Source organism: Sorex araneus, chromosome 2 (assembly GCF_027595985.1).
Source record: "Sorex araneus isolate mSorAra2 chromosome 2, mSorAra2.pri, whole genome shotgun sequence".
NCBI classification, from domain to species: domain Eukaryota; kingdom Metazoa; phylum Chordata; class Mammalia; order Eulipotyphla; family Soricidae; genus Sorex; species Sorex araneus.
Genome location: NC_073303.1, coordinates 214,441,257 through 214,465,854, shown reverse-complemented (window position 1 = coordinate 214,465,854; position 24,598 = coordinate 214,441,257). Strand labels below are relative to the sequence as shown.

The window sequence follows — 24,598 nt, the reverse complement described above, 5'->3', positions numbered from 1 at the left end:
AGAGCATAGGACACCAACGGGATAGAACAGAGCAGGAATGACAGGCAGTGGATCTGAAAGCACCAGACATCTTGGAGGAGTTGTGAAATACAAGTACCCTGCCAGTAATAGAACAAAAATACTCAGGGGAAGACCAGGACTTCATATAGGGGATATTGGATATTGGGGGGATCCAGCACTACTGATTTAAACTGTAGATAAATAAATATAACATTATAAACATCTGGGGATTTGCATGCTAATTTTACATGTAATATCCTCAAGAACACTCACTCTGGAGTTAGTCCAGGTCTAATACATCAGTTCTTTCAAATTTTAGTGAAATTTGGCCTATGTCCTTAAAGAATGTAATTGGAATTTTGATAGTAATTACATTGAATCAGTATAATGCCTTGTGGTCATTTGTTTTTCTTGACATTCATAATTCCTATAATTAAAAATGTGGAATATTTCTATTGACATATCTTTCCTATGTATTTCTATTGACATACTTTTCTATGTATAACTTTTCCAGCTCCTTTCTCAATTTGATTCATAGGTACTTAACTATCTGTTGGAATTTGTTTTTTGAGGCTTAAGTGGAGAAAGCAGATGCCCGGGAATGAATAATATTCGAAGCCAATTAAGTCCCAAGTTACAAAAGCATAATATTGTCTTCTTGTGTCTATACAAAAAGGACATTGTTTTAAAGTAAATTATTCAAAAGGTATAAATAGAGGAGAAAGGCAATATTATAATATTCAGTGTCCTAGGAAGGTCTGACCTTACAAATTTGCAGAGTCAGATTAGGGGAAAGCGGATTAACTGTTTTGGGGAAGAGAGCATAGAGAAGTGATTACAGCTAAACAAAGGGATGGGAGTGACTCCAGAACACCTTGATGGGTGTGACTGGGGTAAGCCTAAACTCAGGAAAAAACTGGATGAGCACCTTGAGGCAAGGGGGGAAAGGACAAAGTAATGTCATCCTACAACTTTCCTCATTCCAGTTCATGAACTTAGATCCTTTGTTGTAGATTAAATGCCCATAATTCTAGGGTTTGACTCACAATTCTGACTTCTATTTCATTGGTCTGCTAGTATATCTTTATTATAACACTAGGTTTGATTATTATAGCTCTTCAGAGTAGTTCAAAACTGTAAAATGCAATGACTTCCCTCATTTTTTTCTTCAGAATTGCTTTGATAATACATTTTTAATTTTGACTCTTATTAGATTGTACATTGTGTATCCAAACACATACACCACACACATATGTGCACACACACGGAAAATAATTTGCAGGGCAATATCCACTAACATTACTGAGTGGTAAACAATGTATGAGAATAAGGCCACACTCTGTAATCATAGGGATAGAAACTTCAACATGCTTTGCAAATCTTTCATATTCCCACCCATTAACCTTCAGCTCCTTTGTTAGGGGTTAGGCTTCCACTATATTCCCACACATTAGGAGGAAAAAAGGGTAAATATTTAAACTGAAAATCAAATTGAATAAATTTATTTCAAGAAAAATATGTCACTGGAATGTTATCATAAATACTTTCACATTTGAACCAACCTTAAAAAACGTTAGTGTTGAACGAACTACAATTTTTTGGAAGGTAGATGATCAATTGCAGAGAAGACCTGCAGATTTATTTCTTCTAGAACATACCTACAGCATGGCTGTGGAGTCTGTGGTCTGACCTCTTACAGGAAGGCACAGGAGCAAGGCATTCCTCTGTTGAATCAAATCTTCAGTTGTTCTAAATCTTCCTAGAGTTTATTGTTCAGACCAGTCACCAGTACTAGGTGACATTTTTCATCCTTCACATTCTTCTGGCTATTTAAGAAATAAGGATTCTTGTTTTGGCCTGGATTCTTCATAAATGCCATTCCATGTTCCACCTCTGCTGTCCTGGTGAGATCAATGTCTTCTTTTCTTGGTTCCACATTTGTATGTCTTTGACTTACACAATAAATTACAGTGATGGCCAAGGCAATTTTCTGCAGTTTATGATGGTTGGTTTTGAGTACTTGAAAATCTGTGGAAATTCTCAGTGCTTGATACACGCCCAGCAATGAATAAATAATGGTGTACAGGCTCCCTGTGGAGAAGAAAGAAAATGTAATTTTTAATATTTTCTACTTTGATATTCTGAAAAATTTTTCAGGTTTTCATAATTAATTTTATTTTAAAGAAAATAATTTTCGGTGTAATTGTCACTACATAAGAAATTAGCATCTTTAAAAACTCTTGACATCTTATTCCTGGACCTCACTAAGTCTTATATTTTAAAACCAAACTATTATGTCAATCACACAAACTTAACAGCATTGAAGTGTCAGAAAACAAATGACAAGAATCCCTACTATTGCATGTATATAGCATTGTAGCACTGTTGCACTGTCGTCCCGCTGTTCATGGATTTGCTTGAGCGGGCACCAGTAATGTCCCTATTGTGAAACTTCTTGTTACTGTTTTTGACATATCAACTACGCCACGGGTAGCTTGCCAGGCTCTGCCATGCAGGCAAGATACTCTCGGTAGCTTGCCGGGCTCTCCAAGAGGGATGGAGGAATTGAACCCAATTGGCCACGTGCAAGACAAAAACCCCCATCCACTGTGCTATAAAACTTCAGGGAGATATAACGGCAGGTAAAGTACTTGCCATTTTCATGGCCAACCTGGTTCAGATCCCAGAACCTCATTTAGTCCCCTGAGCACTGTGAGGAATGGCTCCTGAGCATAGCCAGGTTGGCCCTAATTATAAAAATAAATAAAAGAAACTTTAATTTTAGAAACTATTCCATGAATACAGCACTAATCTAGCCTTATCCAACAAACAAGTACAAGATTTTATCAGGAAATTTTTTTTTTTTTACTAAAATTATGGGTCATTTTCATTTAAGTAGTAAGTGATATTTCTATCTCAAATAAACCAGACTATCTGGTAAATGATCATTGGATTGGTTAATTTCAAAGATTCAAAGACATGTCAAGAAAATAGGTTTTATGAATAGTCAGATTGCCTTTCAATTATCACACTAGGTGGACTTTTCAAGCATTATTTTGGAATGTAAAGAAGTTGTGTTTAAAAAGGAAACAGATGATGTCTAATAAAAAATAAATCCTTAGATTCTGATGATAGAATTGAGGTCATTGAGCTCATTACCTATGATGGAAGCATATTTTTTACACTGAGAAATAAAAATATACTTATTGAGTACTGGAAAAAAGTACAACATGAAAGACACTTACCTTATTCTCTCCTTGGCACACCATAAAGTTCCCTCAGGAGTATAGGATTACCCTAACCCAACCAGGAGTTATTCTTCAACACAGATCCAGGAATAAACCCTGAGCATAGCTGAATATGGGCCCCAAACGAAAGAAGCATCACATGTGCATGCACTTACTTTTATATTAAGTCTGTGATTGTGACAGAATATTTTTTAAAATAATCTTCTTAATCTTTTGTCATGTCTCATTTAGATATGAACCAATTATTCAGTGAATGCCTCCCATCCACCTTATACAGTTTTCTAAATTATTAACTGACATTTTATCATAGGCCATCTTTAAATATAATTCAATTTAAAAGGCCAATTCATGACTAGGATCCAGCCTTGACAGGGAAGTCGGGTAAACTTCATCTCAATTGAGTTTCTATTTAAAGGAAGAATAAAATATTTAAATAAAAAAGTAATATATCTTTACCTAGGGCAGCACATAATGTTTTCAATATAATATCCAATATAATATCATGCAAAAAAATCATTAACTTTAATTTTCTCTGAAGAATGAAAGGTATTAAAGAATTCTGATATTGGAACAAAAAGGTCTCACTCAGGAGCTCCCTTTATCCATTCATATAACTTCTTATATGCTTTTAATCTTTGTGAAACTTGATTTACAGTGAGAATACAACTAATAGCCCTGTATGCACTTCAGCTGCTGAGGATGAAATACATAATGTATTTAAATGCACATTGGAAAGTACAGTATATAGTATAAACCTGAATTAGAATTCTTATTTTAACTTCACTTGTATCGGCATATCACCTTTCATTCCCAGTAGAGAAAGAAGTTGCCAATGAAAAAGTTATGAAAAATAGGCTATTTAAAACTAAATTCACAGATACAAAGACCAGCATATAGGTCATTACCATGGGTTAGAGTAGTTCATAAGTGAAAAAAATGTATGGAATGGGTAAGTATGGTAAATGCCAAAAGTTAACTTTGTATGTTGAGGGTTGTTGCATACCATCTCTTCTGAAATCATTTCATGGTGTTGAAAATCTCAGTTATATATCGACTGAACATGATGGCCACTCAATACCTCTACTGCAAACTACAACACCCAAAAGGAGAGAGAACAAAAGGGAATGCCCTGCTACAGAGACAGGGTGGGGCGGTGGGGATTGGGGTGGGGGTGGTGGGAGGGATACTGGAAACATTGGAGGAGGAGAATGGGCACTGGTGGAGGGATGTAAATGAAATGCAAACATGAAATTTCATAAGTTTGTAATTGTACCTCATGTGATTCACTAATAAAAAAATCTCATTTTTGTGCCGTGTACCTAAAACTGATAAATTTCAAATATTATTCAAAAATACAGAAAAAGAAGAAAAACAAAATGCAGCAAGAATGTCTTAGAAATTGTCTTCCATGTACTTTTAATAATTGTACTAATTTCTACCCTAGGGTGTTTTCTTGTGAAAGCATACTTAGTGATAGTATTGTTTGTGATTCTTGACAATATCCAATTATAGATACATAGAATCAACATACCAGTATGACAAGCATTATGTTATGTGGATCTTGTTCCATAAAGAAATAATGTATGTATTATTGAAAAATAGGCCTGAATTAACAGAAAATTTGCAATATAGTGGAAGAGACAAATATGAACACATATGATGTTTATGAATGTATGTGTGTAGATATTAAGTGCATGGAGTTGGAAAAAAATTTATTTATATTCCAGCTTTGGCAAGGACTGCATTTATAGTATTAGACAATATATTTTGTGTTTTCAATCTCTACATGTATATTTAATATATTGCAGTCTTCTTCCAAACTTGATTCCTTGTTCAAATTTAAGAAATTGGTATAGTAATAGCATAGAACCATAATACATGATTTACCTCTAATGGGATGCTTACAAAAATCCATAGGAATTTAAAGTTGTTTGTGTTTATACATATATATATGTCTGTCATATATATTTAATATATATGTTATATATGTGTTATATATATATATATAGTCAAAATGGAAATATCCCCAATTCATTATACAGATTCAATGTGATCCCTATAATGGTCACAGTCACAGTCATAGTCATCCTGTTACTCATTGATTTGCTTGAGCAGACAACAGTAACGTTTCATTGTGAGACTTATCGTTACTGTTTTTGGCATATCTTTTGGCATATCGAATATGCCACGGGTAGTTTGCCAGGCTCTACTGTGCAGGCGGGATACTCTTGGTCGCTTGCCGAGCTCTCTGAGAGGGGCGGAAGAATCCAACCCCAGTTAGCCTCATGCAAGGCAAACACCGTACCACTGTGCTATCGCTCCCAACCCATGACTTTCTTCAAAGAAATTGATCAAACCCCTAAAATTCATATGGAACAACAAACCCCCACAAATAGCTAAAGCAATTCTAGGGAAAAAGAAAATGGGGGTGAGGGGTTATCACCTTCCCCAACTTCACACTGTACTACAAAGAGGTAATAATTAAAAAGGCATGGTACTGGAACAAAAACAGAGCCGCAGACCAGTGGAATAGGGCTGAACATCCTTACACATAACCTCAAACATATGATTATCTAATATTTGATAAGGGAGCAAGAGAAGCAAAGTGGTGCAAGAAAAGTCTCTTTAACAAATGGTGCTGGCTAAACTGGACAGCTACATGGGCTCATACCTCTAAGGAACACCATGCACAAAAGTCAGATCAAAATGGATTAAAGACCTCAACATTGGACCAGAATCCATAAGGTACATTGAAGAAAAGGTGGGCAAGACCCTCTAGGACGTTGAAGCCGAAGGTATCTTCAAGGATGAAATGCCATTGACCAAACAAGTGGAAACAGAAATAAACAAATGGGACTATCTTAAGTTAAGAAGTTTCTGTACCTCGAAAGAAACATTGACCAGAATACAAAGATAGTCTACAGAATGTGAAGGATATTCACCTAATATCCCTTGGATAAGAGGTTGATATCAAGGATTTACAAGGCACTGGTTGAACTTTACAAGAAGAAAACATCCAACCCTATCAGAAAATGGGGCGATGAAATAAACAGAAACTTTCTCAAAGTAGAAATATCAATAGCCAAAAGGCACACAAAAAATGTTCTTTATCACTAATTATCAGAGAGATGCAGATAAAAACAAATATGTGATATCATCTCACATCACAGAGACTGGCACACATCCAAAAGAACAACAACAACAACAAATAAACAGTGTTGGCATGGATGTGGGGAGAAAGGGACTGTCCTTCACTGCTGGTGTGAATGCCGACTGGTCCAACCTTTCTGGAAAACAATATGAACATTTCTCAAAAAACTAGAAATTGAGCTGCCATTTGACCCAGCAATACCACTTCTGGGAATATATCCCAGAGATGCGGAAAAGTGCAGTAGAAATGACATAGGCACTTGAATGTTTATTGCAGCTATTTTCAATAGCTAGAATCTGGGGGAAAAAATAGTGCCTGAGAACAGATGACTGGTTAAAGAAACTTTGGTATATCTACACAATGGAATAGTAGGCAGCTATTAGAAAAGATGAAATCAAGAAATTTTCATATAAGTGGACCAATATGGAGAGTATCATGTTAAGTGAAATGATTCACAAAGTGAGGAACAGACATAAATGTACTGCACTCATTTGTGGAATATAAAGTAACAAAATAGGAGACTAACACCTAAGGACAATTAAAATAAGGGTCAGGAGGACTGCTCCACGGCTTGATAGTCAATCTCATGCACTAGAGGGAAGGTAGCTGGGATGGAGAGAAGAACACTAAAGAAATGATGGTTGGAGGGATCACTCGGGATAGTAGATGCATGTTGAAAGTAGATTATGGACCAAATATTATGGCTCCTTTTTACCTATATTGCTAACTATAACACCCAAAAGGACAGAGAGTGTAGGAGGGATTGTGCCTGTCACAGAGGCAGAAGTGGAAAGGGGTGGGGTGGAGGGAGGGATACTGGGAACATTAGGGGTGGGGAATGGGCACTGGTGGAGGGATGGGTAGTTGAAGGTTGTATGACTGAAACACAATCATGAAAGTCTGTACATCTGTAAATGTATCTCACGATGATCCATTAAAATTTAAAAAATTAAGAAAATAAAAAATACTTGGTTTGACTATCCTATTTGAATTTACCGCCCCCCACAAAAGGTTATGTAAAATTGTTATAAAGTTAAACTCCAATTAAAATAAAGTGATGTGACTTAATTCCATTGCATTTCTTAAGAGTAAATTGTGGATGTAAAATTGTTTTCTATTAAAATTAGTTTGTAATATTGACAAAAGATGTTGATTGAAATAATCAAAATAATCAATCAAATTTCATTTATGGTTATAGGAGCTATATAATGTCATGATAAAATTCCACAGTTTTCAATTGTACTTTTTTTGTTTTCTCTTCTTTTTCTTTCAGAAATACATTACACGAAACTAAAGTTTCTATAAAATTATTTTAAGAATTCCCAAACATTTTAAATCAGGTTAGTATTTTCCGGAGCAATAAGACATTATATAGTTCAGAAAAGCAGAAGGTAGTTTTATTTTATTTTATTTTATTTTATTTTATTTATTTTTCTTTAATGAACAAAGTAGCACTGTAGCACTATCATCCTGTTGTTAATTGATTTGCTAGAGCGGGCACCAGTAACATCTCCATTGTGAGACTTGTCGTTACTGTTTTTGGCATATTGAATATGCCACGGGTAGCTTGCCAGGCTCTGCCGTGCAGGCGAGATACTCTCGGTAGCTTCCCAGGCTCTCCGAGAGGCATGGAGAAGTAGAACCCAGGTCAGCAGCATGCAAGACAAACGCCCTACCTGTTGTGCTATCACTCCAGTCCAATGAACCAAGTACAGGGCTTACTGGGCTTTTTTTGTTGTTTTTTTTTGTTGTTGCTTTTTTTTTTATTATTGAATCACCATGAGATACAGTTTCAAACTTCAGTGATTAGCTTTCAGTCATGCAATGATCAAGCACCCTCCACTAGTGCACATTTTCCATGACCAATGTTCCCAGTATCCCTCCCTCCATCCCTACCCCAGCCCACCCCCTGCCTCTGTGGCAGGTATGTCCAGGAACTACTTGTGTTAGCAGGTATTCCAACCTGATCAGCTGTTGCAAGCAAGCACCTTACCTCCTACACCGTCTCTCTAGCCCCATTTCTCATCAGTTTATCTAAGGCAGTTTTGAAAAGTGAGTTTCACCTATTGTATATTTTAATCTGACTGATAGATTTTGATATTTTCTTTCGTTTTATTATATGTTGATTACCACATTTGCCTTGGTTTCTTGTCCTTTGCTTTTCATATCTTGAATTTGCATCATAGGCCTCCTTCATATACTGTGAGATAGATATGTGGAAGTAAAATATCACCGTCTTCTTCATTCTATTTTTTACATTATTATGGGGTGTAGAGCTGCACATTACTGCAAACTGGAAATTAGGAAAAGAGGAGTAACAATTGTGGAAAATGGACTAGAAAGACAGTACATCTATTGGAAGTGAATTTTGTAACTTCTTCAAAGAAAATCAAGAACCAAAAATATTGACATAGAAAAAACACATTCACAGCTTTCTTTAGCAATTCACTAGATACAGAGTGGAGAATAGGAACTAGTAGGAAGGAAAGAAGCAGAGTTCTATAAAATCATGAACTAGGTGAAAATATTCTGAATTAAACTAGTAACTCCATTTGAAGATAAAATCCATCTAAAATAACATTAAATTAAAAATAAGTTCATAAAAATATTATCTTAATTTTTGCATGGTGATGATAATGGAAAATTTAGAGTTACTATAATTTCAAGAATTTCAACCTCATCACTAAAAAAATATAGTAGAATAATTTACCTCTAATAAAGCATGTTTTTTATTCCTAGAGATAGATGATATATTGATTCTTGATAAAACTTTTTCTATTATGTTTGTCATATTTTTTATTTCCTCACTTATTTATAGATGAAAAATAGAGGAACATTAATCTATGAAGTGTAATAGATTGCAATACATAATTGGTGAAGATTAAGCTACTTGTAACGTTTAGCATCCTATCCATCTTTCAAATACTGGGGCATTTAATACTTAGAAAAAATCCAATAATTTGTGTATCATGGAAATTATAAATGTATAAGAAAAATATATCATGGAAATTATACATGCAAAAATAATAGTGTAGCAAAATATGCCGAATCTGTGAATAATAAAATTTTATTCTATTTATTTCATGGAGTATGTACTTATTTTTTAAATTGAATTACGGTGAGATCTACAGTTACAAAATTGCTCATGATTGGGTTTCATTTGTACAGTGTTCCAACACCTATCCTTTAACCACTATACATTTCTCACCACCAATGTCCAGTTTCCATCCTGCCGACATACACCTACTCCTGCCTACCTCTATGCCAGAAACTCTTCTTTCTCCTTCTCCTTCTCCTTCTTCTTCCCCTTCCTCTTTCTCTTCTTTTCTTCCTCCTTCTCTTTGTTTCTTCTTCTTGTTCTTCTTCTCTTCTTCTTCTTCTTCTTCTTCTTCTTCTTCTTCTTCTTCTTCTTCTTCTTCTTCTTCTTCTTCTTCTTCTTCTTCTTCTTCTTCTTCTTCTTCTTCTTTTCCTTCTTCTTCTTCTTTCTCTTCTTCTCTTCTTTTCCTTCTTCTTCTTTCTCTTCTTCTCTTCTTTTTCTTTCTTCATTCTTCTCCCCCTTCTAACTCTTCATTGAATAAATGGAAGCGTCACTTTAAAATAACAAAACTGATTAAATAAAACTTCAGAAACAGAAGGTTTCAAGAACACAGGTAAACCAATATTATTATTGAGTCAATATCTTATAATAATGAAGCACACAAAAAATAGAAAACTTTGGAAAACTCCTTACTATAAAATTTATTAAATTTCCATCCAATACAATTAAAGATACATATCGCAAAACTCTGAATCTTAGAAGTTAAAAATGAATTATTTTCAAAGATCATTCTAAAAAATGCAAAATTATATAGAAAGCAGTATCTAATAAAATGCATTTTACTAAATTTTTCCTGTTATTATTTTAATGGAGGACAAGATGAACTCTTACATAAGATATTTAAAGAGTTTTCTTAATTAATTGTTTCTACCATAACCCCAAGGACTGGAGTGATAGCATAGCAGGTAAGGTGTTTGCCTTGCACTCGGCCAACCCAGAGTTGATTCCTTTGTCCCTCTCAAAGAGCCTGGTAAGCTACTGAGAGTATCCCACCCTCACAGCAGAGAGACTGGCAAATTCCCTGTGGCGTATTCAATATGCCAAAAACAGTAATAACAAGTCTCACAATGGAGACATTACTGGTGCTTGCTCAAGCAAATTGATGAACAACGAGAAGACAGTGCTACAATGCTACTACCTCAATGCCAAGAATAAAGTTCCAGTGGCTTCAAACAGTTGGTGATACTTTTTATAGTGTTTTTATTCCATAAATAGCTTCTATTTTGCTTTTGTGAGAATTTTTGGTATTAACATTTAATAGCTTTACTTAGATATATTTTAATTTATATTAAACTCCATATATTTAAACTATTTGATGAATTTTGAGTTATTAATACTAACATCAATAATAGTTTAAACAACAGAAAATTTATAATTCACCAAAATTTCCTTAAGTTGTTCATTATATCCAGTAAAAATACATCCACCCTTATGCAATTACCTGTATTCTGTCACCATATTATCTTGTAATATTTATACTGTTAATAAATAGAACCAGCCTGCCCTGATTCAATTCTCTGCACTTTATATGGTCCCCTGAGCACTGCCAGAAATAATCCCTAAACGAAGTAGTGAGTAAGCCTTGAAAGCACCGGGTGTGGTCCCAAAACAAAAATAAACTATATCATATAGTACCATATTCACTTTATGCTTTCTTTCATTTAGCATATTTTGAGATTCAGTTACATGATGGAATCTACCAATTCTTTAGTCATTTTTAGTGCTGAGTACTGTGTTTTTCATTAAATTACCAAAATATTCATTTCCCCTGTTTAATGTATATTTAGATTGCATCTAGTGTTGACCGTTATGCTTTACATATATATCTCCTATTATATGCTGTTTTTTCAGTGTTTGTGCAGATAATTGTTTTAATTTTTCTTGATTAAATAACTAGAAGTGGATTTTGGAGATGGGCATTAAGAAACTGTGACAACCAGTTGATCCCTAAGATGGATTAATATAATTGTATTGATAGAAGCTTATGCCCTCTCCCTTGTTGGAATATGTATTTTGTCCATCATTCCCATTCTGGAGTTATTTGTCAAAGATGTAGATTTGCAAGACAGAGAGAGAGAGAGAGAGAGAGAGAGAGAGAGAGAGAGAGAGATGGTTGAGACTATCTAGATGAAAAATTTACAACTCAATAAAGTTCTTTTTATGAACTTTATCCAGGGAGTTAGGTGGGGAAATTCATTCATCCCCTTAGCCATCTAAAATAAACTCCTTATATATGTCCTCTTATTTATTATCATAGAGGAAAGATATATTACATTATATATTATATTATTTTATATTATATTGTATTATATTATATTATATTATATTATATTATATTATATTATATTATATTATATTATATTATATATATTATATATCTCGGAGAGCCTGGCAAGCTATCGAGAATATCCTGCCTGCATGGCAGAGTCTAGCATACTCCCCATGGCATATTCAATATGCCACAAGCAGTAACAATACTGGGTCTCATTCCCCTGACCTTGAAAGAGCTTCCAATTATTGGGAAAGATGAGTAAGGAGAGGCTGCTAACATCTCAGGACTGAGATGAATGGAGACGTTACTGGTGCTTGCTTGAGTAAATCAATGAACAATGGGATGACAGTGATACTACCTACTTATCTGAGTGATTGGTTTCTTATCTCATTCTTCAACCTTCTCATATTTTGATGTATCGCACCACTGTGCAAACCATTTGAAAACTTCCAATTTTGATAACTTGCTATTCTAGTAAAAAGTGTACCTATAAAAATTAATGACAGCAAAGATTGTTCAACATTTCAATCACAGCTAAAATAAATTAATTCCAAGTTTTATTTTAGCCAGAGCAGTGTGCTGTGAGTTGCTCTTTCTTTTGATTCCAACAGGACTTACCACTGGGAATCTTCCGGACAGGGAATGTGAGATGAGAAGGGGTATGTCTTAGATTTTATTTTCTTTTTTCTTTTTTTTTTTTTCTTTTTGGGTCACACCCAGCGCTGCTCAGGGGTTACTCCTGGCTTTGCACTCAGGAATTACTCCTGGTGGTGCTTGGGGGACCATATGGGATGCCGAGGATCGAACCCGGGTCGGCCGCATGCAAGGCAAACACCCTACCCGCTGTGCTATGGCTCCGGCCCTAGATTTTATTTTCTATCTGATGAGGTATTATTATTCTTAAAGTGGTTTGTATTTGGACTTTAAGGTATAGCCACTAACACTTAAGTTGCTTGCTGAAGTAATCAAAATGCTGACATACTATTTAGGTAATAGGTCTGGCACCCTGACTTCTTATTCTATATCAAGCTCCCTAAGATGGAAGAACATACTTGCCCTATTTCTGTAACACTTGTGCTGTAATAGGTATTTCATAGTAGATGTAATCCCTTTACTTGAGCAGTGAAACATCTCTTAGGACCACTTCCTTAACTATTTTTCTCTTATCATATGGGCTATTCTCAGCAGAACTTCGGGGAGGTACCATGGGTAGTATTCTCAGTCTCCACTGCAGACCTAAGCTTTACTACTTGAGACCTCATCATTCCCTTAAAACTTTCACGCTAGAATTATTAGTATACTTTTTTAGCTACATAATGAAGGATAATTTCTGCTTTAAAGGCAATCCAGAAGCTAGGAAACTACTCAAAGATAATAAGGTCCCATGAAATATAGGAGTTCTGTTACATTTTCATTGTTAAAAAAATGTAGGGAAAGGTAGCAGATTTTTGGAGTATTCTGTGGTTCTTTACTTCCTACACATTTTCCTCCTAGCTGGTTAGTTTCATCTTTCTAAGGTAAAGGAAACTACCGTAATTTATAACTTTCCTTATTACCTTACATGAGAATGACATGGTCCTTATTTAAGGACAATAAAACATAAAGTTAGACGAGAAGGTAATGTTCTGTGATTTCCCATTTAATCAGTGATAGTATCAAAAGGTCTTTCATCCGTATCATACATCATTTTTTTCTCTTTTGAGTTCTAGTTATAATTTAGAAGAGATATGCCTGTTTATATTGTGGGTATCAGAATTTTAGAAATCTCTCAGTCAGGAAATTGGAATTCTAGAGTCCAGCAACTCACTAATTACCCCATGCCTCAATTTATTTCTTAGCAAATAAGTTGGCAGAATACAGGATATTTAAGTGGCCTTCCAATTCAAAATTCCAATATCCATTTAGTAAAAAGAAAGCATCAGCAAATATTAAGTTGGGGAGGGATTTTTTTTCCCACAGCCTTTGAAATTTAGATTCTAAGATAATATTTAATTAAAGACACCCATTTATAAAATATTTTAAAAGTATGACTTTAGTTTAAATGTGGGAGTAAAATTTAATGTTGTAGTCAAGTAGAAGAATGTCAAAAAGAAACCAAACAAATATCTTTATTGCAATAAGGAAATAGGCTTATGTAGGTCCTTCTGCAGCAAAAGATACATTTCTGTTTTTAAAATGTATAGAGAAAACACATATACCTGAATATACAATGGAAAAATTTTTAAATGTTTGGAAGATGGGAGATTCAGAGAAAAAATTGCAGGAAAATATCAGTCACAATATTTAAAGGACAAAAACAGCAGTCACTGATAAGGAATTAGTCAAGCAGTAATTTTAGTATTTTAGAAAAGTATGGGAGACAATAATATTCAAAAATTATGCATAAACTCATATACTATGAAGAAAGGAAGGCTTGAATGACAAATAGGTTTTTAAAGTGAACTATTTGGGGGAAGAATTTCATAGTGTGAAAAGATGAAATATTTTATATTTGTCTGTGATCCTTATTACAGAGACAAAAGATTATTTTCTTAGAGTTGTTTGGTGCATGTTCTGAGGAAACCAAGAGATGAAAAAAACCTCAAAAAAAGAACTTAGTTTGTAAGAATGCATTTAAAAATAGCTAATTAACTGAAACTTGTTATTGGTTCTTCATTTGCTTCTTTCAAAGAAGTGATCAAAAACTAAACAGGAAATTTTGCAAGTAGGAAGCATGTAAAATACTTGCTCAAGCAAATACAGGCTATACAAAACATACAAGTATAGAGCTAGTTGATTTATAAGCATTTAATGTGAGTATTAATCTGCATTGAAGACATCATGCCTACAAAGTCATGCAATGTAATTCCAAGCCATACTTAATTTTAAATGCGGCTCAAACTCCTGTACTAGCTTTCTTTCTCGCTAGGGAGTTTGACTTTCTTTTCCTTTCCCTTTCCAGTAAATCTTTCTACTTCTAACTCTGAGCAGCTTTAGTATTCAATATTTATATTTTTGAAAATATGTTAACGAATCCGAGAACGCAGGATGCACACAGAGACCTGCAGACACTTCTTGTGCTTCGGGGTCCCTGACCTGGCTGCCTACTTCAGGTCGAACTAGTTGCTAGAAAGGCCAATCCATCAAGAGACCAGGTGAGGGTAGAGAAAATGCTTGATTCAGCACCACGCTGGCAGGTTGAAAGATGGCCAACTCATATCCAAGACAACCATCTTGTTCTCAGGGTCAAAAGAAGGAATTTTTATAGGAAAACGACAGAGACGCATATTGTTGGAAAGTATAAGTTACAGGCTTGTGTGCACTAGTGGCGTCAATAAATTTGCTTGCGGCTGACGCTCTGAGGCATACACACTCCACTGTATCTGCAAATCTCCACAACGCTGTCTGATTAAGGGTTCACATAGCACATTATCTTAAGGATGAGATAAGGACGACCTCTGCCCCCGAATCTGCTGCGGTTTAATTTTGCTTCCCCCTCATGGGACTTCTTTTGGACAGATCTTAATTGTACATTGGTTCTAATCAAAGGGCATAGGAGGTGTTTTCTTTTGTATTTTCTGAAATCATTTAAGGTCAGTGTGATTTCTTCCTTTCCTCTTTGGTAAAGATGAACAAATTTAGCTATTTGGAGCCAAGTTTCTTTGTGGAAAGCTATTTGATATCAAATTCAGTTTCTGTACTGGTTATAAACCCAAGCAGATTTTCTTTCCCACTTATTCATTTGATAAACGGTGCTTCCAGAGAATTTTTTTTTTTATTTCATCTAAATTATCACTGGAGCGATAGCAGAGGGGTTGGGCTTTCGCCTTCCATGCGGCCGACCCGAGTTCGATTCCTCCGCCCCTCTCAAAGAGCACGGCAAGCTACCGAGAGTATCAAGCCTGCATGGCAGAGCCTGGCAAGCTATCCGTGTCGTATTGGATATGCCAAAAAACAGTAACAATAAGTCTCTCAATGAGAGGCGTTACTGGTGCCCGCTCGAACAAATCAATGAGCAACGGGATGACAGTGACAGTGTGAAATTATCACTTAATGAAATAATAATAATAAAACGGAAGCAAAGCTCGATATTGGACTTGAAAGCTGTCCTAGATTCAAAACCTAAAGATAAGGGTAGTTAAAATACCTGTGATGTTAAAATAGAATATTTTATGTTTATGGACATGGTCTACAACCGCGCTGAGCACATGGATAGTCAATGCCTTGATGAATACTGAGCCATTAAAAATTTGACAATGTGTCTATCATGAAGAAGGAAGTGAATTTCTAATTTCAATAACAGCCATTTAAGTTTAAAATTTATATTTAAATGATTAATGTGGAAAGTATTATGTAAACTCTACTTTCCTAGCAGCATTTACATTAAACTTTGAGATTTTCAGACGTTTCATTTATTTTATGTTTTCACTCTGTTCTACGCAGCTTCTCCAAACATAAACCTTCAAACTTTCATTAGCCAAATAAAACATGCTTGAGGAATTATAGCCATTTATTACTAATCAAAAAGCTGCCACATACATATTTTTTACTTCAGAGGGTCAAAGCAGTTAAGGCACTTGCCTTCACACAGACAATCTGTATTCAATCCCCAGCATCCCATATGGTCCTCTGAACCCATCAGGAGTAATTGCTATGTACAGATCCAGGAGTAAAGCCAGGTGTGGTCCCTTCACCACTTCCCTGGAGGAAAAAAAAAAAAAAAGTAGGGCTGGAGCAATAGTATAGTGGGTAGGGTGTTTGCCTTGCACATGGACAACCCCGGGTTCGATTCCCAGCATGCCATATGGTCCTCTTTTACAGTGGGCCAGGTAACATATTAATCTGGCAGTCACTGTCACTGTCGTCCATTGCTCATCGATTTGCTCGAGCAGACACCATTAACGTCTATGTTGTGAGACTTGTTATTGTTTTTGGCATATCAAATACGCCACGGGTAGCTTGCCAGGCTCTGCTGTGCAAGCGAGATATTCTTGGTAGCTTGCCGGGCTTTATGAGAGGGATGATGAAAAATCTGGCAGGATGAAATCATAAAAAATATGTGGATTTCTGACACACATTTCAAAATGAGTCCATATAGCACTTAAATATAAATTACAGAATACACCTTTACAATTAACTAAACCATTTATTCTTTTTACATTTTCATTAACAAATCTCTTCAAATATTTAAGGTCAACATCCTATCTAAATAGGACAACGTTAAACATAAGATTATCACTCTTAAACTATATTTACATGTGTCTCCTATTGGCCCAATCATAGCTAGTTTTAAAAAGTACCAATATTTAGAAAAATGCTAAATGTGTATAACATTTTATAGCAATATGCAAAATAAAATATCTTTTTGAGGGCAATAGTCTTTCTTCTTTCATAAGAAATGGAAAATTAGCCCTATCCTGTTGCTAAGTTTCTTTTCATGTTCTTTGCTTTTGCTTGAAGAAAAGAATCTCAGGAGAATATCGAGGAAAACAGTTTTATTTAGAAATTACAGGACTGGAAAAGGAAAGAATAACACAGAGAGAATGTGGGTGCTCTTGTTGATACACATATACTAAAACTGGAACAATACAGAGAACATTAGTATGGCCCTGGTTGTAAGATGACATGCAAATTTGCGAAGTATTCCACATTTTTAAAGAATAGCTCTGGAACTTCATTGACCCAAAACCAATTTTTCAAAATGCACTGAAGGGGCTGAAGATAAGGCAAATATCACAAATATGTCAAACTTTTGCTGAAATATGCCATGAAACTCCAGGAAAATAATCTCACTCAATATGAATAGCCTAAAGGTACCAATTAAGAGACATAGAGTAGCAGGATGGATCATAAAAATTAATCCAGACTTCTGCTGCCTATAAGAAATGTATTTAAATAGTAAGGGCAAATACAGACTCAAAGTCAAATTTGGAAGACAATATTTCAAGCAAACAACCTCCACAAAAATTCTTGAATGGCCAAAATTATAGAGACAACACACTTAAAAATATAAGATAAAGAGAGGATCATATATTAATTTCTTAATATGTATACTGGGAGGAACTCACACTCTTAAACATATATGCACCTATTGAGGTACCAGCAAAATACTTAAAACAACTGCTAATGTACTCGAAAAAGACATTGATAGCAATGTAATGTTGGATTCAATATTTCTCTCTCACCTCTTAAAGATCAACTAGACTAAAACTCAGCCAGAAAATATTGCCTTTGAAAGAATTAATGGAAGAAACGGCCTTAACATACACATATGTACATATATGTATGTATACACATATACATATATATGTATGTGCATATATATAGATATATAGATAGATTTTTATATCTATCTACAGATAGATAGATGCCTTTGCATCTTCCAGAAGCCTAACATGCATTCATTTTTAACACACATGGGACATTTTCTAAAGTAGACCATATGCTGGGCCATATAATTTCATAATGTTAGGGGGAAAGAAATCATATCAACTATCTCCTTAAACCAGGTAGCTCTGAAAATAGAAGTTAAACACAGATAGAAAGGAAGAGCTAGTTCAAACACCTGGAAATTGAAAAGCTTACTATAGAGCAATAGTAGGTCAGAAATATAAGCAAGCGATTCCTGAAAACAAACATGAATGAGGACACAAGCTACCAGAACTTGTGGGACAATAGAAAATCAGTGTTAAGAGTAAAGGTCATATTTATGCAAGCATTAATGAGAAAGGAAGAAAGAAGACGAATAAATTATCTAACTACAAAGCAATGAAACTGGAAAAGGACCAAAAGGAAGAAACCCAAGCAGATAGAAGGAAAAAAATAATAAAATGGAGCTGAAATGAACAAATTTGAGTTTAAAAATACCCAAAAGATTAATGAAACCAATATCTGGTTCTTTGAAATAAATAAATAAGGGGGATCAACCACTAGCAGACTCACAAAGAAAAAATAGATAAAACCCTAATACAATTAGAAACAAAGGGAGTGATATCACAACAGACACCACAGGAATTCAAAGGATCATCAGGGACTGCTTTGAAGATCTTTGTGAAACAGAATTAGTGAACCTAGAAGATATGAACAATTATTGGACTCCCATAATATCTCTGGATATTATGGCTGGAACAGGAAGATATGGAATATCTGGAAAGGTCAATTACTCTCAAGGAATTTTAAACAGTGATCAACGTCTCCCTAAAAACAAAAGTTCAGGCCCATATGGGTTTACTAGTGAGTTTTTAACAAAATTTTAAAGAGGAGAAACTGCCAACACTTTTTCCAGAAATTCAACAATCAGAAACACTCCCAGTTTCTATCAGGCAAACATCACCCAGAAACCAAAGGCAGACAGACACAGCACAAAGTAAGGAAAACTATAAACCAGTATCCCTGATGAACACAGGTATAAACATACTCAACAAAATACTTGCAAATTGTATCCAGTGGCACGTCAAAAATGCCATGTGCCATAACTAATGGAATTCTGCTCAAGGATCAGAGGATGGTTTAACACATGCAAATCAACCAACATAACAAACAAATACACTATAGCAATATAAAAAATAAAACTATATGATCATGTCAATAAATAACAGAGAAAGCACTTGACAAAATCCGGTATCCACTCATGATAAAAAACTGTCAATAAAATGGGAATTGAATGATCTTTCCTCAACAGAAACTAGTAGTAACTAATCACTACTGCTATTTTGACTGTTAAAGGTTTGCCTATTCTTTGTCATATGAACAAGATTATAAAATAAATGCACATAAGTATGATAACTTTTTCTCAGTACTGTCTCTAGCTTAACCATATTGCTTCAGAAAGAAATAGTTTACTCTTTGGCACAGATATTAAGTATATCTTTGCATAAATACAATACATTTTATCCAAATTTGTATATTCTCAAGGTTATAAAAATATCTTCCTATGTTGATTTCAAAATGATATGTTGATTTATATTTATACACCCACATAGATAGATAGATAGATAGATAGATAGATAGAGAGAGAGAGAGAGAGAGAGATAGATAGATAGATAGATAGATAGATAGATAGATAGATAGATAGATAGATAGATAGATAGATGATAAATCAAAAGACATTTATATAACATAATTTAACCATGAGAGTTTTCTTTAGTGGACTGGAGTGACAGTAAAGTGAGTAAATTGCTTGTGTTGGACATGACTGACCAAGGATTGATATCCGGCATCCCACCTGGTCTCATGAACCCCACACCGGGAGTGATCCAAAAGCACAGAGCCAGGTGTAAGGCCTGATAAGTGGTGGATGTGGAAACCCCAAAAACAAAATTGTTATTTATAAATTTTTGCAAAATTATGGAGACTAAATAATTTCACAGCCTCTATCATAAAGAGTATCAATAGTTCAGGAATTTTATTCTTTGATAACTGGCAGGAACCCAAATTAATGTAACTACATCAAAAGACAGAAAAGAAAACATCAAGAAGTTTTGTGTTCTATGATAATGCCAATTTGATTTATTAAAGAAAAATCATTTGTGTACTGACAAAGTTCACTAATATATAAAATTACACCTCACATGGGGATGGAGGAATAACCATAGCAATCAAAGCAAGAAGCAGTATTCTTGAGAATTAGGAATCTTGACATAAATTAAATAAAAGGTCTTAGAAAAGGAATTATGATCTTATTAGTTCATGGTTATCTAGGCATGAGAAGCCTTTTATCTACAGAAGAATGCTTACCATGCATAACATCAAAGTTTATGCAATGGAAACATATATGTCTGCTCTTTATGTGCCAAGGCCAGACCACATGAAATCTCAGTATTTACCTAGCTTATGGGAATTTTTTTTTCCAAGCCTCCTGTACCACAATCACACACAAATCACAAAATCCTGTTGATCATCGAGTGGCTCGAACGGTCTCAGTAACCTCTACATTCGTCCTATCCCTGAGATTTTAGAAGCCTCTAAAAACTTCAGGGTCAGGGGAATGAGATTCAGCTGGTTACTGGCTTTGGCATATAGATACACCATGAGAAGCTTGTGAGGCTGTCCTATGTGGGCAGGAAACTCTTAGTAGCTTCCCAGTTTCTCCAAGAGGGAGAAGTAGGTTATAAGATATCTTCTGGGAGCTTGCTTTTAAGTCTCTGGATGTTGGCCGTTGATGGGATTACACACACCTGGGTTCCTCTGCTGGTACCTTCATGCATGAGCCTTCAGCATGGCTGTGGCTAGGTTCCGGTGGTCTTCGGCCCCCAGGAGCTCTGCTCAGAGCAGGGAGGGAAGCTGGAGCCCATACCCTCTGAGGGGCCCCAGGGAAGACAGCCAAACGTGCAGGCAAAAAAAAGCCTCCTGTATATAAAAATAAAATTGGTTTTTATTTTAACAGTATGGTTTTTAAATTTTTTTAACAGCAGGGTTAAAAAAAAGCTGATGATATGTGTTGAAAACAATATCATTAATTATTTGGCTTATATGAGTAATTTATATTCCTATTTATTTTCTTATATTTGGTAAATCCGGTCTGGCCCTATGCTCAGGAGTGACTCCTGGAAATCCTCAGGAGACCATAGGTTAGAACTGTGGTTTGTCGCATATAAGGCAAGTTGTACTATTTCTTGAGCCTGAAAGACATTTATATTTATAAGGGAATATCCATGTCTCTATTTCTTCCTAAGGGCCACCAAGGGTATACTCAGAAACAATTCAGAGACCATGCAATGCTTGGAATAAAATCCAGGACTCTGCAAGTACAGCCCATATACCATCTAATCCCAAATCTCTTTTTTTAAGGATACCTCCCTCTTTTTGTCAAGAAGAGGAAATTAATCAAATCTACGGAATTATTGCCATCCCTGGCAGAGGAAGTGACTTAAAAATCTCTAACAACCATATGTTTATTTACTGTGCTTGTCTTGGTAACCTAAATGACTTTCCCACACTCCTAAATCCTCACTGCATCTTTTGATTTTTATTAAGGGTTTAATTTGAGGTGATGTCTTTGGGTCCTTTGGAGTAGTTCTCCAGAGACCCTTGCATGTTTATAGGAAAGTGCACATGTAAAAGGAACCAGAACATGTGACTTTGGAGAATTTAATTTTGGCACAATGTTTATTTTGAGGTAAAATAAAATTAAAGCACAAAAGATTTTACAAGCACTGTTTACCTCTCCCTCTAAATTTTCTTCAGAAAGCTGACACCAGGCATATGTTTGTGCCAAGCAACTTATTTACAAATTATAGCACTTTTTTCCCAAATAATTCCTATGAACACTTGTGAATGGTTTCTTTTCCTTTGTATCCACACATGAACATGCTTTTCCATGTCTCATGATCCCTTCCATTACTATGTTGACACTTAAAATTTTGTATCTGTGGAGCTTCTGCACTATAAAGTTATGTAATTTTTATCCTGTTAACCTGTTTTCATCTATATAACTCCTCTTCATGTGGCCAGAGGAATAGTACAGTAGATAGGGTACTTGTTTTGCATGTGCTCAACATTGGCTCAATCCTTGAACCCCATATGGTCTTCCGAGTCCCACCAGGGCTGGTCTCTGAGTGCAGAGGCAGGGGTAAGCCCTGAACACCACCAGGTGAGGCACCTTCCACCAAAAAATACACTGTAGCACTGCACTGTCGTCCCTTTATTCATCGATTTGCTCAAGCGGGCACCAGTAACTTCTCCATTGTGAGACTTGTTACTGTTTTTGGCATATTGAGTACGCCATGGGTAGCTTGTCATGCTCTGCCGTGCGGGCAGGATACTTTCAATAGCTTGCCTGACTCTCTGAGAGGGGTGGAGGAATCGAACCTGGGTTGGCTGCATGCAAGGCAAACACCCTACCTAGTGTGCTATCACTTCAACCAAAAAATAAACTAAAATAAATAATAACAATTAAAAATAAAATGAACAGTTTTGTCTTTTACAATTCTTTTACCACGTAACTCCTATATACTCGAAGGGTAGAGGGAAGTGTTTTTATTTTCAGCCATTGTTAATACAGTTGTTTATGATAGTTCAGTCGTGAGCACATTGTTTAATATCTACCTCTAAGTTAACTATGTGTAAATTTAGAAAAATACTTCAGGAAATAAGATGAAAACCTAGAGGAGTCATTACTTTGAGATAATTTTCCACATTAATGATTAGACTTTATCAGACTATAGACAGATTATGATGTCCACCTAATACCTCTATTGCAAACCACAACACACAAAAGGAGAGAGAGAGAAAAAGCGAATGCTCTCCCACAGAGTCAGGGTGGGGGGAGAGCGGACAGGGTCGGGATGGTGGGAGGGATGCTGGGACCATTGGTGGTGGAAAATGGGCACTGGTGGAGGGATGGATACTTTACCATTATATGACTGAAACGTAAGCAGGGAAGTTTGTAAGTCTGTAACTGTACCTCTCAGTGAGTCACATTCTCCTGCTTAGAAGAGGAATTATTTAAAACAGCATTATTTTCTTATTGAGAGCTCTGTTGAGAAAACATCAGCAATTCTACAAATAAAACTATTTGGCCCATAATATGTTATTGAATAAATTGTTTATGTCACATTGAATACAAACTTTCTAAAAATAATATATTTCTAGCATAGTATTAATATAAGAATTAAATATTATCATTGCCCACAATTTCATTATGCTGTCTAAAAACGTTCTTTAAGAAAAAACAACTTTGTTGTGTTTTTTATATAAATATATGTGTGTACATATATATATGAAAAACAACAAAATATATAGAAATACATATATATTTCGCTATCTTTTCCTTTCCACTTTGTTGTTAAAAGTAATAGATTACCAACGAGATGGTCAGATTTCTTCATCAAAACCCTGAATGAAAGTTTTAAGGCTCTTCCTGTTCTTGGAGGAAGCAGATATCATTGGGCTACACTAGCACGTGACAGGGACAAATGGAGACATTACTGGCACTCGTTCCAGCAAATCGAAGATCAACAGGAAGACAAGTGATACAAGTGATCCTAAATTTAATTTATGGCTCAATAACTCTGAAGATAATTAGATAATTTAAGATATCAGCTTTTACATTCTTCCCTAAATGCTCAAGTATTATATTTAATGAGCAGTACGTCATGTCAAAAATAAATACAGGGGCACTGCATTCGTGCAAATGAGCACCAAATCCAAAACCCCCATCTCCAAAGTGGCACTTCCATTAAGAAAATGGAGTCTGGTACCCAGTGTCAATTTGGCTGCATTTATATTGGTGACAGTATTTCCCCTGGCAAACAAACGCCGATGTTATCAGTCTCACAAATAGCTCCTTGGGGCTTCTCGTCTTGTTACTTGGTATGGCAATTTCACAAAACCACAGCATCGAATAAGTTTCTGAAATTGCTGCTAGCTTCTGGAGGGTGGGAGCTCAGGTGGCATTTGCTTTCCTTGTCTCCTGTTTCTGCACATTAACGTAGTAGCAGGCTTCCCCGGAGGTCTTTTATAGACCCACCGTCTCTCCCTTAGAAACTTAAATTGATTGGCCACATGTCTTCTGACTCTCAGTCCATATCATGTTTTGCCATTAATATCACCAGAATTCAGTGCGCAATGAAGGACAAAAATGATGAAGTGTTTACTATCACAGCAAAATGCACTCCTACCCCTTTTATCAAGCCAAACCTAATGATTTCTATAGTAGCATGGAGTTTTCTCTAACAAAAGAAGGCCAGCACACTGGAACACTGGTTACAGAAAAATAAAAATTTTTTACAGCAAAAATAATAGAAGTACTTTCTAGCACTTTCTGGAAGCTGTAGATTCCTAAGGAGTTTCCATAGCAATATACACAACAATGGCTAAAATAATGCAACATAATTTACAGATATAGTAAC

General features: G+C 35.4%; 1 non-coding gene across 1 annotated transcript; it reads left to right on the top strand.

Moving 5' to 3' along the window:
* The first annotated feature begins 17,296 nt into the window (after positions 1 to 17,296).
* Positions 17,297 to 17,402, top strand: LOC129402871 (U6 spliceosomal RNA). The gene has a single exon (XR_008628905.1). It is a non-coding gene; the product is annotated as a U6 spliceosomal RNA (small nuclear RNA).
* The last annotated feature ends 7,196 nt before the right edge of the window (positions 17,403 to 24,598 follow it).